This window comes from Chinchilla lanigera, unplaced genomic scaffold (assembly GCF_000276665.1).
Source record: "Chinchilla lanigera isolate Chin_1 unplaced genomic scaffold, ChiLan1.0 scaffold00416, whole genome shotgun sequence".
Taxonomy (NCBI): domain Eukaryota; kingdom Metazoa; phylum Chordata; class Mammalia; order Rodentia; family Chinchillidae; genus Chinchilla; species Chinchilla lanigera.
Window position 1 is genome coordinate 1 of NW_004955817.1, and position 17865 is coordinate 17865.

At 46.1% G+C, this 17865-nt stretch overlaps 1 pseudogene; it reads right to left on the minus strand.

Moving 5' to 3' along the window:
• Nucleotides 1-12638: 12638 nt before the first annotated feature.
• Nucleotides 12639-13506, minus strand: LOC102014967 (annotated as a pseudogene).
• Between the last annotated feature and the right edge of the window lie 4359 nt (nucleotides 13507-17865).

A 17865-nucleotide genomic window follows, 5' to 3' on the forward strand; every position in this document is an offset into this window, starting at 1 on the left:
ATATGAGGTTTGTCTCAGAAAAGCCAAAGATCTGCCTTGTCAAAGATCTTCTTCTTGTCAAGAAGAGCCAAGCATAGTAGAACATGCCTCTAATCCCAGCACTTGGGAGGCTGAGGTGGGAGGATCATTGTGAGTTGAAGACCAGCCTGGGCTATATAATGATTTCAAAGCCAGCCTGAACTATGGAGTAAGACCCTGTCTCAGAAGAAGGAAGGAAGGAAGGAAGGAAGAAAGAAAGGAAGAAAGCAAGCAAGCAAGCAAGCAAGCAAAACACAAACAGCAGAGAGGTCAAACAATCAGTGTTTTAAAATCTTTCAAGCCATGATATCCTGCTTTATATTTTACCAAATGCTGCATGCTCAGTTTATATGTTGCAATCTAACCCCAAGCTGAGGTAATAGGAGGCAGGGCCTTTGGAAGGTAATCAGTGATAAGGGCAGAACCCCCAGAGATGCCCTCTGCCTCTTCCACCATGTGGGGAAGACACAGTGAAACAGTGGAGAACTGGCTCTCCATAGACATTGAATCTGATGGCACCTTGATCTTGGATTCAGCCTCCAGAATTGTGACATGAATTTCTGTTGTTCATGAGCCACACGAGCTATGATGTTTTGTTTTCACAGCCAGAGCAGACTAAGACACTGCATGTGAATGAATTTAAAATGGTTGACTCTACAGCAGGATTTGGTGAACTTTAAAAATATCCCTAAGTACGATCTCTCTTTGTTACTTTTCTCATTGCTGAGGCAAAATACGCGACACCCAAAGTTAAAGGAGGAGAGGCTTATTTTGTACAATAAGTTTGTAGAAGTTTCAGTCCACAGTTGGCTGGCTCCAAGGCAGAGGGGCATGGCAGAGGGGAAACAGTTCATGGCAGGCAGACAGAAACAAAGTAATGAAGAAGCAAAGCAGCAAGCAGCAAAGGACAAAAGACAAGCAAGCACACCAGCCCTCTTTCTGTCACTTATATTTTATCCAGGTTACCCACCCTTAGGGCAAATAGTATTCACACACAGGGAGTGCCTTCCCATTATCTGCCCCCAGAACTATGCCAAACCAATCCATGGACTAATTTAGTAATCACACATCCTTAATCCAGCATTACACACTTAATCCCAGCATCACACATTTCAGCCATCTCTGGAAAGCCCCACAATGACTGTCTGAGGCTTTGAGGGAACATCTAGATACAAGCCGTATCACTATCCATTGTTTTCTCAAAAATAATTGGGAGACCTGCAGGTCAACACTGTGAGAGTTTGTAGGAAAGTCTAAAGCCAGTGCCAAATTTATTGTACTGTGGGCTTTTTTCTACTTCTCCCTAATAACATTCTGTTCCCCATCTCGACCCTGTGACTAATAAAATCGGTTCAATTAGAACATGATGTTCTAGCCTGGAAAGGATATCCTACTGAGAGAGAAAGTGTGTTTCTTTGAATGTAAGTCCAGCCTCAGTCTTGTAGACCATGCGTTGCTCTTTCCTGGAGAGGGTGCACAGTCCCACTCTAGGAAGAGCAGCAACCCCATAGCTGGTGGTCTAGGAGGTAAGGGAGTAGGTAGGCTGAATGGCCTCCACCATGGAGCCGTATCTACCAAGAACTTCAGACTGGGACCTAATTTGGAAATAAAGTCTTTGAATGTAACCAGCTAAAATGAGGCGAGGTCATTACTGGTTTAGGTTGGGCCCTCAATCCCCTAATTGGTCTCATAAGAAGAGGAAGGAGGGTTGGGGCACTTGCTCAGTGGTAGCATTTGCCTAGTAGGCCTCAGACCCTGGATTCAACCCTTGGTGGGGGGAAGGCAGCCCTGGGGTGACAGGGACAGTGACTGGAGCAATCCAGGTATGAGCCAAGGAAGGCAATCATTGGGATCTAGGACAGAGACATGAGAAAGTTTCTCCTTCGGAGCCTCCAGAAGGGCACAACCCTGCCAACACCTTGATTCTGGACTTCTGACCTCCTCACTCTCAGTTGTAAGCCACCCAGCTCATGGTAATTTGTTATGGCAGACCAGCAAACTAATATAAGGAAGTTGCCTGACAATAGCCCCATGCAAAGGCCAGGCATGGACCAGAGCCAGGCTGCGCTGCACATTTCTACAGCAGAGACGATCTTAGTATCCAAGCACGCAGCAAATATTCACCAGTGAGAAGAATTCTACAAAACATATGCCAAACTGGGTGTTTGGGAGACTGTCAGGAGACCAACAGCTTTTGGAGGTTATCATCCATGTCTTATTAATGATGTGATATTAAAAACTACTGTTTATTGAGCACTTTGCATACCAGGCTTTGTGCTAAACACCTCACAGACAGTCTCATTCTAGCCTCACACCAGGCCTTTTGACATAAATAACACGTTCAAGGTCAAGGCGCTAAGTAACAGCAGGGCAGATAAGACATGTGCATATAAAAAGAAAGGAAAAAACAACAGTGCTAAGATAGCATGTACTTAGGATGCAATTTAGTAGAAGCAACATACAGTGCTAGAGAAATCTGCAAAACAGAAGCATAGTTCTGACCTCAAAGCTTGTTCTGAAGCCTACACGAGCTAATGTGAGAGGATTTTCCCTCGTGTGTCTGGTATACAGTAAGCTCCCTGTAAATATGAGCTATTGTAATATTTATTTCGGTAAGTGGAGCAGAGCCTTCCAGATGGAATAACTGTCTAAAGAGAAAGTAGACATTCAGGAGCAGATATATGTTATTTTACAGCCAGGAACTGCCTTTGAGAATGGAGTGAGGGAAACAAGCCCAGTGTGGGTCACCTGTCACCACAAGTGGCATCCAGAGACTCAACTGACCTCGAATAAAAGACATTTGGGAAAAAAAACTGCATCTGTAGTAAACATCACAGCCTTTTTTCCTTGTCATTGTTTTCTAAACAATACACTGTAGGGAGCTGGGGATTTAGCTCAGTGGCACAGCACCTGCCTGGCAAGCGCAAGGTCGTGAGTTCGATTCTCAGTACCGGAAAAAAACAAAAAACAAACAAACAAAAAAACCCAACAACAATATACTGTACCAGTTATTTACCTAACGTTTACATTGCATTGAGTACTCCAAGTAAGCTAGAGATGATTTAAAATATATAGGCGGTTGAGTGAAGGTTATACACAAATACTACACCATTGGTTTTTTTTTTGGTACCAGGAATCAAACTCATGACCTTGCACTTGCCAGGCAGGTGCTGTGCCACTGAACTATATCCTCAGCCCTACACCACTGTATTTAAGGGACTTGAGCATCTATAGATTTGGGTATCCACAGGGAGTCCCAGAACTAACTCCTCATGGACGCTGAGGGATGACTGCGTATGAGGAGTAAAATACTGTGAAAGGTGTCAGGAAAGTGCTCCATGGTCTCCTGAGGTGGAGGGGCCTTAGGGCTGCCGGTGGTGGGGTGCAGAAGAGGCAGGTGGTCCCAGCTCCAGGTCCTTCCCTGGAACACACCCGAGACAAACTTCATAGAGCTGTTTCACCTAGAGGACTTCACCATGGGATTGTGTCTGAAGAAATAACTTTGATTCCCAGCTCTGTCCCCTGTAGCCCTGTGACATGCAGCACGTCTTTCTACATCTTTCTGAGCTTCTGTGAGCCATTGAGAAAGGAGAATAATATAGCGCCTGTCTCCAGGGGTGGTCAGGAGCCTTATGGCATTCAGTGCATGCCAAGAGCATAGAAGATGCTGGCACCTAGAACTAGCTGAACACTTTTCTGTGTTTCACGCTAGAGCGGAGGAAACTGCTGACCCCTAGAGACAGGAAAGGCCTCCTCTAGGCTCCAGGCTCACTAGCAGGGGAGCAAAGCCAAAACGCTGTTGGATGCGCTGTTGGATGACCCCAATTTTATGCTTCCTTCATGCCACATACCATGCTAAAAACCTTACAAATACAGCCTATTTGAGCTCAGAAGAATTCTAAGAGGGATTATTATTCCTCCATTTTACACATAAAGAAACTGAGGCCCAGGCATGTGAGTAACTTGCTCAGAGCTTCAAAACGGCTTAGTGGCAGAGCCAGGATACAAACACTGGCACCCTGCACCTCGATCAAGTGACGTGTCCGTTCACATGTCCAATCTGAGAGAGATTTGGTGGCTTCTGGGGCTATCTGTGGGCTTGGAGACTTGGCCTCTGTCACTGCCTGTAAGGGATCTCTGGGGTACAGCTGACCGAGGACAGTGTCCTCTGAGACTCAGACTCCGGATCAAATGCCTCTCCTTTTTGAATACCGTTTGCTCTTCTCCAGGTGCCTGGCTTCCAAACAAGCTAGTGGGAAAAGCCGCACAGCCTTCCGTTCCTAGGTTCAACCCTAGCTCTGCTACCTGCAGTCCCTGGGCAGGTTATTTGACCTCCCTACACCTCCTTCCCCACCTAGAAAACAGCCTTGGGATTCTTGTATTTCTTTTGCTTAATGCTGGGAATTAGCATTAAAGCAAGTGGCACACAGTGTGGGCTACATTTCCTTTTCTTCCTCCCCCACTCTCAGACTAGCCTGCCCCCTCCACATCTGCCCCCACCTTTTCTGTAAGTGCAGAAGCCTGTGCCGCGGCTCTGCCAAGTTTCCTCCATCAGATGAGAAAACACAACTGCAATGGAAGATGATCTGTCTAAGCGTAATGATAGTAACAGGACAGTGTCATGTACTAGGCCGGTGGAAGGTGCTTTTAAGGGATGTTCTTGCTACATCTTCACACAAATCTTGCAATTTCCCAAGGTCTCAGAGATAACTGAGTCATTTGCCCAAGGTCACACGGATATAGAGTCAAAGGAAGATTTGGACCCAGCAATCCAACTCAAGCAGTCAGCCTCTCTCGGGCACCTGCACCCTGCTGTCTATCTGTCCCACTGAGAAGCCAGCCAAGCCTGCTCAATTTCTCCCCTAGAGCAAAGGAGGTGCCATGTTGCCAAGGGAAGGTCCGCTAGAAAAATTCTGTAGCCCACAGGGGGACTGCTGGGGGCTCTGGTCTGGGGCGGGTGCGCCCCCTGGGGGAACCGGGGAGGAAGGCACAGAAAAGCAATGCAGGGGCTTAAAAGAGCCTTATCTTCAGCAAATCCGTCGGAATGGATGGCAGCTCAGTGATACCCTCAAGTTAAACCTAAGTCCAAATCCAAAAAGATTGAGGCTGGGCGTGGTGGTACATGCCTGTAATCCCAGCACTCGGGAGGCTGAGGCAGGAGGATAGTTGCAAGTTTGAGGCCAGCGTGGGCTACAAAGTGAGCTCAAGGCCAGCCTGAACTGTATAGCAAGACTGTCTCAAAAAGACCAAAAAAAAAAAAAAAAAAAAAAAAAAAATCCAAACAGATTGAGCGCTTATCCCATGCAAGGACCTAGAATGAATTGCAAACAAGTGCATAAGAATTTCAGAACAAAGGAGGTGCCCACAGAAGCTGGCACTGTGGAGGAAAGTCCCTGGTGCTGGTCAGCTGATGTCTTGGCATCATGTTTAGACGTGTGCCCATTAGAGGCAAACAGGAGAGGTGAAACTGCTCCTGTCCAGCTCTGAGAGTGTTAAACATGAGGGGAAGAGCCTCCTTGGGGCTACTGGTGTCCAAGGGATTCCTAATTTGACTGTAAAACTGAAATTATGAAAAAAAAATGGAGTAATTGAGTGTCTGTATCACCAGAGTCAGTCCCAAAGGCTGAGCGGTGAGTCTATCCCAGATGCTGCTTTAGATAACAGTGATCTGTGGGTGTCTGCTCAGACCTGGGATTACGGAAACACGCTGGAGGGAATTGAGGTGGCCGTGAAGCTAGCCTAAGGGATCTCAAAGTGTGGTCCCAATCAGCCGCTTCAGCATGGCCTGGGTACTGGGGAAAAGTTTAAATTTGGGATTCTCATGCCACATCTACCGAATCAGAAGCTGTACAGGTGGGACCTAGGAACGTATGTTTTAACAAGCCCTCCCCAGCACCTCTGTTAGTGAAAGTTTGAGAACCACTTGTCTAGAGTTCATTTAATCTGCTTGTTTTCCTCCATATATTCATCACATACTACTGATTTTATTGCTGTGAACATAACAACGTAGCACCCATCAGGTAGGGATTTATTATGAGTCTACACAGAAATGAAAACAACGTGGCACCTTTTCAACAGGAGTTCAATCAAGTGATAGGAAAGAGCCAACCAGCTGTGGTCTGTACTCCAGCAAAGAGATAAACTCAGTCAGGGTGCAGAGAAAGAGGGCTTCGTTCCCACAGATAAGCCGGCAGGAAAATTCACTGAAACAGCAGTGTGTGATTTGGATCTTGAAGGATGTGTGTAAAGTCCAGCAAGTGGAGAAAGAGGAATTTATTAGGACTTAATAACAATTCTACTCTCCTTAAACTGAAGGTTTTCTATTACACTGAACAGAGCAGAACAGCTGTTATCCTCGATATCCTTTATTTACCAGACAAATCAGGCAGCTTCGTGTGCTGGTGGCTCTCAGTGATAACAGGAATGGGAAAATAAATGATCCTCATTACTTCACAAGGTCACGAACCACCCAAGGTCATGGCTGGGGCTGTTAACCCAAATGCCACTTGTTTTGAGTGGAGGAACAAGAAGAGAGAATTACCCAGGACAGCAAGGTTATGTTGTGGAGGGGGGTATTAGACACTTGAAATAAGTAGAGGCGGCTAGGGAAACATTGACAGGGAGGAGAGAAGAAATGCAGGAGAACTTGACTGAACTTGGTGGGTGCTCAAAGAAGGCTGTCAGGAAAGAGGAAGAAACAATCGCTCCGAAACATCTACACGTTGCCTCCTAAATTACATGTCAATAAAGCTGTGCAAATGGAAAGCTTAAGAGAAAATCTGTCAGACTTTCAGTTACTTAAAATTGCAGCACAGTATATTTGGGTCTGGGTTAAAACTGAGATCCAGGCTGATTTAAGTCAGGTTAATCAATCTCCAATCAGTCTTCTCTGAGTTCAGGACTCTGAATCAGCGAGAGCCCAAGAAAGCAGGACATAATGAATTGAAGAGGGAAAGTCAGATATCAAGAATTTACTATGGGCCACATCTCCGTGCTACAGTGGTTGTCTAGAAAGGAAGAGGCTGTGGATCTGACCCCCAGCACCACAATAAATAAATGAATAGATAAAACAATTAACTACGATAGTGGGCTGGAGTGACAAGGGATTAGAGAACTCTACAGAATATAGAAACGGCAGATCTGTAAGAAGCGGCTGTTATCCCTAGGGCTGCCACGGCCAATAGGATGACAGAGTTGTTGTCTTAGTCACTTTCCTTATTGCTGTGACACAACTCCCCACCTCACAACTTAAAGGAGAGGTTTACTTTGGCTTACGGTGGCTCAGGTGCAGTTCATGGCTGGCTCCAAGGCAGAAGCAGCAAGACAGAGGGCATAGCAGAGGAAAGCTGCTTACTTCATGGCGATCAGGAACCCCCCAGCTAAGGGTACAGCTAGAGAGAGAGATACACTCTTCCAGGCCACGCCCCCAGGGGCCTGTCTCTCCCATCAGGCCCCACTTCCTAACAGCAAGCCAGCTATAGCACCCTCATAATCCAATCACCTTTCAGAAACCCAGCCTGTGAGGGCATGTGGCTCACAGGCGACATTATATATAATCCACAGCAGTTGCCGAGTCTGTACCAGAAGTTGCTGCAAAGCAGCCCTCTGGAGTGCTGGGGTAAGCTTCTCTTGGAGAGGTGTCTCTGGAGGCCTACCACTGTAAAACTGCCATCACGGGGTGCCACGGGAACCTGGGACTGGAGGAGCTACGCTTATTGCAGGAACCTGTTGCAAAAGGAAGTTCACTGGAAGGAGCCAAGAAAAATAACTTTCCCCGTGCAGTGTCTCTCTAGCGTCATCTACTGGCCAAACTCTAGTGCCACTGGAAAAGGAAAAATATTTAAAGAGCCCAGCCCAGTTTTCAGTGAGCAGGCAAAAAGGGTGAATTTTGAGCTGAAAAATGATGAATTGATAACCAGTGCACTCCCCCCACCCGGCTACCTTAGAATGTTCACAACCCTAAAAAACAGTACCCTTTGCACAGCTTAAATTTGTTAAAAATTGGAGTTTAGGCAGGTAGTAGAGGTTTTCTTTATGGGCGGCCAGTCTTGCAGGTATCAAAGGCTTACTAGAAATTTATGCTCTTTGAGCTAGGATTTCCACTCTTACTAGAAACCTATGGTAAGCAGATGTAAGCAATTGTTCCTTGCTGTGTTGTCTATAAGAAAGGAAAAAAATGCTTGAAAGTGTGATACTATAGAGAAAGTGAAATAAATCATAGCATCTTTATACGATGGAATATGTAATATGTGATCATTCAAATAACTTTAGTGGAATGGGAATATATTCAAATATAAAAAGACCTCAGATAATGTGTCTATGGTATATTCCTGATGAAGTTAAAATTAAAAAAGGATGTGTGTGTGTGTGTAATATAACAGATGGAGATGATAATAATATGTATCTCTGGATAGTGATTAATTTTTCTTTATACTGACCCATATTTTCTGAGTTTCCTAGACTTAACATATGTTAGCTTTCTATTCAAAGAAAAAGTAAGAGCACGTTTTAAGGAACCTGTGTTTCACCAGGATTCTGTAGCTTACACTCTGGAAGCTTACATGCCGGATCTGATTCCTGTCTAGGCGCACCGATCTTTCACTGCCTATTGACAGTGTCACGGGAGTGGGGGAAGGGTGGAGGCTCTTCTGCTCATTTCATTTCCTCTTCCTGTATCTCTCAAATCTTTCCTTCCTTTGTGCAAGAGGAGCCAGAGAACAAAAACAGGCAGCCGTGTGATAGCGAGGTCTTCACAAAACCTGTTCCTGACAGCAACCAGCGGGACATTCCACAGTTTATTTATTGGTCGCGGTGCCTCTCTCCCTCCTCCTCCTCCATTCCTTTCTCCAGCTCCGCTAGATATTTGCAGTTCATTTGTATCTGATGTTCTCTTTGAAACCGTTACTGAGATAAGATGAGATCCCTTTTTCACTGGCCAGATCAACACTCCAGAATCCTGTTGGTTTTTCTTTTTTTTTTAACAGAACACAATTACAGGAAAGATATGCATGCCACAAAACAATACAATCAACATTCATGCCGGATAATAAAGCAAATGAATCTATATCCGCTTGAATAGCTTCTTATATAATAAAAAGGAATTGAGGTGATGGGCACAGTGAGGCTGAAGCAGGAGGACTGTACCTTCAAGGTCAGCCTGGGAATCTCTTTAAAAAAATATTTATTGCAAAGAAAGTTGGATATCGTGCGACGCATGGCTGAGATCCAGTGCCACTCATTCCTGAAAAAGCAGGAGAACCTCTGCACCTAGGGCACGTCACTTGTCCTTGCTAACACATGGTATCCAACAGGGTGTGTGCTTCAGGGCGGACAGAGGAAGGGCTGCTCTGCGCATGCCTCTACTCTCAGACTGGCCTCCCCTCTATCCCAGACCTCTTATTGCAGTTGAGTCCAGCAACTCCTGGCTCTTTGGGGTACACGAGAAAAAAGGCCTCGGTGTCTTGCCTCAGGTGACATCCAGATGTATTTGCACAGCTACTAACCAAAGTGACCCACTATAGCTAATGAGTGAGTGTGTCCAGGTGACAAAAGTCATCCAAACTCTGAGGAACATAAAGGCTACAGCCTCGTGTTCCAAAGGCAATGGAGTGGTCGTCTGGGCCGGGGTTGGGGCTTGGAGCTCTGACAGATGAGTCCAGGAGGAGGGTCCTGCCCCAGCCCCATCTCAGGCATCTGTACCTGTGTCTGTCACAGCTGCCACAGCACATGAGGATGAAAGGTCACCGGCCAGCATCAGGGACACTGACTTTTCTCCGGGGCAGGTGGTACCCGTAGGCTGTAAACCCCAGGAAGCTGGAAAAGGCAGGCTGCTCTGCCAGCCACAGGCACAGGCACTGTGTCTGGGGACACGGTGGGCTTGAGATCTAGGGGTCTGACTTCAGCAAGGCCACCTGTGGGCAGCAGGGTTCTGACTGCTGGTGTAGACACTTTCTGGCTTCATCCTACAAGCTATCAGTCTGTTGGCCAGCTTTGAAATGGAACCAGAATCCACAGCCTGGACCCAAAAGAACTCAGGGCCATGGCAGATGGGAGACCTCGCAAGGCTGTTTCCACCCGGCTTACCTGCGTGTGAACCAAAGCTGCGGCATGGCTGGAGAAATCCTCCCTTTGCCCAGGGCTGCTTCTGGGTTCTGTCTTCTCCCTTTCTCAGTCCCACAGATAGAGGCCAACAAGTGCCAGCGCATGTTTTACAGGACCGCAGCGGGTTTTCTGAACCTCTCACGGTGAGTACATGTGTCTGCCACCATGAACATTCCTGCGTGGACCGACGGAGCGGTAGCCATGGGCAGCCTCCTCCCTGGCATCAGTGTGTACAGCTGGGAAGGTAACTCGTATCTCTCCTGGGAAAAGGGGACTCAGCCTCCCACCTGAGCACTTCAGGGAGTGCACAAGATGGTAACTCATACAAATGCCCTGTCTTTGAGTGGCTCCACTGTGAGAGCAGCTGGCATCGGCCACCAGCTGCCCCAATTCCAGTGCACACACAGTTAAGGAGGGACCACAAATGGCACCCTTCCCATGTGTTTCCCCAGCGTCACGACACTCCAAAGAGAGCATGCTGCTTTCATGAGTGCCTGCAAGAATGCGTGACACAGACCCAAGGGCCCGGACAATGGCTGCCTCCCTTCAGCTCCTGGCAGGAAAGGACAGGGAGGATTCTCCCTGTGAATTAAGGTAGTGGAGACTCAAGGTCTCAGGAAGACCTGGCTGCTGACTCAATAGGGAGCCACAGAGAAGAGAGGAAAGGAGAGGCCCTGTGGGGGTCAGCTGGTCTACCCTGGGCCACAGTGGGGACATCCCAGTGAGATTTTCCACTTCACATGGGGGGTTGCACACTTCACAAGCCAGACAGTGGCCGTCTGAAAGCTGCAACAGAGGGGCCAGGGGCCTGGCAACCTTACCTTGCAGCATAGTGCCATCTGGCCTAGTGGTTCCTAGTGCCAGGTCAGCTGCCGTGCCTAAACCAGTTACTATCAACAAGGACGCAGGTGGGCCGGGCTGGAGGGTCTGGGCCCCAGCAGCCACACAGCTTTGAGAATATTCCTGCGTGATGACTGTGCATACACCGTGGAGGCCCGTGGTGACCTTGTTCACAGAGGTCTACACCTGCCCAGGCACAGTGGTGGATGAGACATGGTTATTGGTGGGCAGGAACTGTGACAAGGGCTTCCTCCGGAGGCTGAGAGAGGTCCATACTTTTTTTTTTTTTTGCCTTTTTGAGACAGAGTTTTGCCGTGCCATTTAGGCTGGCCTTGAACTCACTTTGCAGCCCAGGCCGGCCTTGAAGTCACAGCGATCCTCTTGCCTCAGTGTTGTAGCCAGGGTTTGTAAGGGGACAGGAATTAATACAGGACACAATTTATAGGATTATTTTATAATAGTCACCCAAAAGGTCAAATGCAAAAAGAGTGCAGGAGACCTGTCCACACACCATAGACCCGAAGAATCCACTGTGAGCCTGGATCCCATGGCAATGCTCTGCACAAGTCCAGCTGAAGACCCAGAGCCCGTGGCAATGTCCTCCATGAGTGCAACTGGAGGCCTAGAGCCCACAACAATGTCTCATGCAGGCCTGTTTCAAGGATCTGCACTGGGAAGGCCCAAAGGTCAGTGGTGGAAGCTAGAATGTCTGCACCAGCACGACGAAGGACTTGTGTCAGCAGGCTGAGGGGATCTGCACTGGAGCCAGGAAGCAAAGCTCAAGGTAAGGACCAGAGCTCCCCGCAAAAGAACTGCAGCTAGCCTCAGGCACAGCAAGGCCCCTAGTTCCTCTGATGATGAGAACAGCCAAGTTCATATCAAAAAGCCAGCGTGACAAGCTCCTCCAGGAGCACCAACAGCACTACCTCTTCCTCTCCAGTTCTCCTTTTATGTTGTTGGCAACAATCCTCAGGTGGGCCCTCCGCACCCAGCACCATGCTGATTCAGTTCAGCTGGGTGTTACAAGCTGCCCACCAGTTGTCAATGCACCACACTCGGCCTCCCAAGTGCTGGGATTACAGGCACGCGCCACCACACCTGACAGAGATGTCCACGTTTTGAGGCCTGTCCTCGTGTGTGTTCACAGCTGTCACATTCTGGAATATGGACTCCACTTTACAACTCTAAGCCCCAGGGGTGAGCTTCAGGACTACGTGCTTCAGGACCGTGTGTTGAGCTAGGGCAGCTGTTCTGCCGTCTTGTCAGGATAGTAAGCAAGGAGGCAGCACTTCCTGGCCTGGTGACAGATGAGCAACATCCTCTTCCTGCTCCAGTTACACGCTGACAGACTCCAGTCACTTCACCAAGTCCTTGGAGGAGTCCCTTTTGGGGTACACATCCGGGCACTTGAATTTCCTCACATTTCCTCACAGATGTCCGAATCAATCTCACTGAGGACCTTCACAGCCCATAGGGCACAGCTCAGCTGTCAGGCTCTTCTGCATTTGGCTTGTCCAGACCTTCAGACCCTTGGTGCTCTGGTCACTGATGAACAGGCAGAATTTTGTGAAACTCCCAGCCCCACGGGGAAGTCCTGGGTTCCTGCTAATCTGGCCCTGAATGTTGACTCGCTCTCCCCAGGCCAGCAGAGGGAGATGAAGTGGGCATCACGTGGATGTTCATGAGGAATAAAAAATCCAGCTCTGTGTGTGCTCAGCTACACAGTTCTAATGTAGCTCTGCCCCATGTCCATGATCTTGACAAAGGACATCTGTCATCCAGGTCCCCATCCAGCAACTCGTGTGACTCCTTGTGGTGCTCAATGCACCTCATGAAATCCACCACGGCTCTGTCACTGTCCCAGTTGACACAGTCAGGGCTGCCCGGCTTTGCTTGCACATAATGGCAGTTATGACCTTGGGATCCACACAGATGGATTCAACCAAGAAGGTCTTGTAGCCATTCTGTTCCCCAAAATGAAAGATCACTGCTGTCTGCTTTGGGTAGTACTAGCTGCATCAAACACCGCCACATGAGCTTCCTCCTCACAGAGGGACCTCTAGACGTCACACAGGGCTGCCAGGGCAAACTGCCTCTGAGGTAGCTTGAGCAGGACAGCTGGTGGACTCTGGGAATGCTTGTTCCTTTGCTCTTCCCACAAACAAAATCTTTGAATTCAGAGAGGCCCAGCTTCTAATTCAAAGCCTGAATGACACAGACGGTCCCATCACATTCTAATCTCAGTCTCTGCACCAGGGAAAGTAAGGCCCCACTCCTAATTGCGAACACTCCCTTTCACTGTCTGGCAGCACAAACTTGAGTTGCATGTCTTGGCCGTATCCTGGTGGAAGTCCCAAGTGAGCACCCCAGTCCAGCTTAGTACCAAGTCATCTTCCTAGAAAGGTAGGACCTGCCCACTGGGACAATGAGCATCAGATGGTTGGTCATGCAAACACCACATTCATGGGCATGCAGAGCAGGCCACCCACTGTCGTTTGGCATCCAGACCCTCTGGGGACTCTGGGTCAATTCCCATGGGGACACCATCCCCCGCCAGGATGACTTAGACTGTGCTGCTTTGAACCCACTTTAGCTCACCCAAAGTTCTGCCCCTCCACCTGGGCAACTTCACAAGACCCTATCTCAAAATAAAAGAGGGCTGGGGATGTAACTCAGTATATGAGCATTTCCCTACTATATGCAAGGCCTTGGGTTTGATCCCCAGTACCACCAAGGACAAAAAAAATTGAATTTTCATGAGAAAGTCTCAATAAGTTACTGTGTGACCAAATCAGCCCTTTTTTATTTTTTATGTTGAGACAGGGTCCAAGTTGCTAAACTGCCCAGGCTAGGATCAAAAATGCAATTGTCCTGCCTCAGCCTCCCAGAGTCCTAGGACTTCAGGCATGTGCCACCATACCCAGCTCAAATCCTTCCTCTTTTCAAGAGCCTGGATGGAAGGCCAGCAAATTCATGACAGATGTCACTGAGGAAATAATGAAGAGATAGAATAATGGGCAAGCTGAGTGAAGGGTATTTTAAATTATTAACCAATGTAGCCTCCACCACACATGCATATGAAAGGATCTGAATGTTCCCTCTGGCTAGGGAGCAGAAGACAACTGGAGAGGAAGTAAAAATCTTACTTTAAATACCCCACTTTACATCTGGACAGGATAGACAGAGATATCTGGTGTTATGGTTTAAATGAAGAATGACCCCCCCAAAACCCCCAGGCGCTCAGAGGCAGGGCTTTTGGAAAGTTGTTGGGTCAGGGGTGTGACAGATGAATGTGATGTGAAGAGGTGGGGCCTGGTCAAAAGTGGCGGGTGGCTGGGAGCGTGATCTGGCAGGGTATATTTCCACCCTTCGCTTTTCCTTTCCTCTCCACCATGTTTGAGCAGCCATGTTTCCTGACCGCTGTAGTGTGAGCAGCTCTTCTTCCACTATGCCCCTCTGCCATACTATTTCTGCCTTGGAGCCAGCCAACCACAGACTGTAACTGTGAGCCCCAATAACCCCTCCTTCCTCAGGTTTCAAGTGTTGGGTATTGTGTCTCAGCAATGAGGAAAAGAACTAAGATATCTGGACATCCCCTAGCCCAGGAGCTCTGTGTTTTCTTTCCTCTTATCTCACAGCATTGTCCCATGCTCTCCTGCAGGGGGCGCTCTAGGGCATCCTCAAATTCAGCAGAGCTTCCTGAGTCCCCATACATGAATGACCTCAAAGCCAAACAGCACCATTCCTAGAAAAGCTGCATGCCTGGACAAAAAGGAAGACAGTGGCCACCATGATGTCATGTAGTAAAGAGACCCCCAGTCTGATGTTCAGGGCTCCTTAGAGTATCTATGATGCCCCAGCAGCAAGAGAGACCCAGGAGTATCTGAGATGGATTATGTGCGAAGGATGAAATCTTGGAGCCAGAATTAAGTTCATGTAAGGAAAACAAGTTTAGCAGGCTTAGATTTATAGCCATTGATTGATTTTTGTTTCAGATTGGTATTTATTTGATCATGCAGTTCTCTGTTTCCTACCTCACACCTCTTAAAAGTAGATTATTGTTTGTGTAAGGTAGTATTTTATTTTTAGCACAGTTTTAGGTACACAGCAAAATTGAGCAGAAAGTACAGAGATTTCCCACATGCTTCCTTCCTACACGTGCATAGCCTGCCTCACTTCTGACCTCCCATACCCCAGGGGTATGTTGCTATAATTGGTGAGCTTCTATTAACACATAGACCATGTCCAAAGACCATAGTTTACATTAGGGATCACTTTTGGTGTTGCATATTTGTGATAGTTGACTGATTGTGCCAATTTGAGTAAGAAACGCCCAACTAAATTGGATCAGCATAGTTCCGGGTGTGGCTGAAGAGGTTTACTGAAGACAGAAGACCACCCTGTGTGTGAGAGGCAGCAAACAGTAGGCTTGTCCCCTGGATGGAATGAAAGGGAAATGAAGAAGGAAGGCTCGCTTCTGTTTCTTCAGAGGAGCTCTGGTCTCCTCCTTACCTTGGACGTTGTTTCCTGGCTTCCAGCACAGACTTTTAAGCCTTTCAGCTCAGACTCTTTGGCCTCCCCATATGGACTTGCAAGGACACTACAGTGAGCTCCAGGCCTTAAACCTTTGACTGTATTCTTCAGATCTCCAGCTCACAGTCATCCCTTTCACACTTTTCCACACCTGATTCCACAGGCTGCCATTATAAGCCTATCTTATAAATTCTTATATATTTTTGTATCATTTGTTTGTCTGAATTCACTTGTAGTTTGAGCTATGTAACCCAGGTTGGCCTTGAGCTCGAAGTAATCCTCCTGCCTCAGACTCTTGAGTGCTGGGATTACAGGGATGCACCACCACACTTGGCTTTATATTTATGTATGTTACATTAAATTTGTTTCTCTAATGAGCACTGACTGATACAACTTCCAAAACTATATCAAAAAGGAGAGATAAGCAGCAACATCCTTGTCTTGCTCCTTAGCAGAAAAGCTTCAAGTTTCTCATCATTAAATATGATAGATGTATGGTGTTTGTAGATGTCCTTTATCAAACTGAGAAAGTTCCCTTCTATTCCTAATTTGCTGAATTTTTTTTATCATGAATGGGCATTGAAGGTTGTCAAATGCTTTTTCTGCATCTATTGATATAATCATGTATTTTTCTCCTTTAGCCTGTTGATGTAATAAAATGTACTATTTGATTTCCAAATGTTAAACTAGCCTTGCATGCCTGGTATAAGTCCTAATTGGTCATGATATATAATCTTGCTCTACATTGTTAGGCTTGATTTGCTATTATTTTGTTGAAAACTTTTGCCCCATGTTTATGAGAAATTTTGCCTCGTCCAGTGCAACTCTCAAAATTCCCCAGGGAGGGGAGGGGAAAGGATGTCGAGAGAATGGAAAAATAAATACCAAAAAATACAGAAAGCTGAGATCAGGTGAAGCCCTCTCTCCAGACAGGAGGAAAAGCAACTGATCAACAACCTCAGTGCATTTAATTAATACATTAGGCAGTTGATGTCATGTGACATCCCATTGGCTTTTTTAAAAAAATTTTGATTTTCAAGAAAATAGTACAAAAAAAAAGAACAATAACAAAATACAAACAAAACAAAGCAAGGACATTAAAAATGATACGGGGCTTCAAACCAAATGATAGGGATTAACAGTGGTTATTATATTACATATTGTTATCTTCAACAAAGCTGCTCAGATTACCAGATGTAAGAATAGAAGATTGATCAAATCATTAAAGGGAATAAGAAAATAATTTAAAAGAACATTAGAGACAATACATAGTTTCACTAGAAAGGATTGTAGGAATTGACTAATGTTGTTATACTGCAAATTGTTGTCATCACATAAGTTGCTCAGATTACCAGATACAAGCATACAAAATTTGTCAAAATATACAAAAAAAACCTTTTAATGATTAACTGTTCCCCTCAACAAACCATCAGACACCAGTAGTACAGTTATGCCACCAATCCATAGATAGATAGATAGACAGACAGATAGATATATAATTCTATAGTACTTTCTTTGTCTTTTTTCCCTCATCTCAGTTGTTCCTTCCTCTGAGCAATTTCTTTCCCTTTCTTATTATCTATTGTATATTTTGGGTTTTCTTTACTCTTGCATGTTCTTTTTTTATTTTTTTTCTTTCATGTTCTTACACCAGAGAGACAATGTGATGTTTACACATGTGAGTCTTATTTATTCCACTTAGGAGTGTGGTCTCTAGTTGCATCCATTTACCTATAAAAGCCTCGAGTTTATCTTTTATATAGCTGAGTACTACTCCACTGTATAGAAATACCACATCTTTTTTATGCATTTCTCAATAGATGGGCATTTGTGTTGTTTCCAAGATTTAGCTATAACAAATTGTGCTGCTATAAACATGGGTGCACAGGTATAGCTGTGGTATGATGTTGTTAATTGTTCTGGTAAAAGTACCCAGAAGGGGAATAGCTGGGTTAAGTGGGACTTCTAATACTAGTTTTTCGAGGAATCTCCAACCTGATTTCCACAGTGGTTTCACCAGTCTACACTCCCACCAACAGTGCATTAGGATTTCTTCTTCCTCACAGCCTCTCTAGCATTTTTCATTAGTTGATTTCTTAATGATAGACATTCTTTCTGGAGTGAGAAGAAATCACAGTGTTGTTTTAATTTGCATTTCTCAAATGAGTAATGATGTTGAACATTGTTTCATATATTTATTCGCCATTTGTATTTCTTCATCTGAGAAGTGTGTGTTCATCTCTTTTTTTTATTTTAAAAATAAAAGGAGGAAAACATTAACAGACAGACAACCTTTTACAAAATAGCAAAAGAACAGTACAGACAATACAGAGTTACAAACAAAGTGGTAGGAAATTAACAATGCTTGTTGTA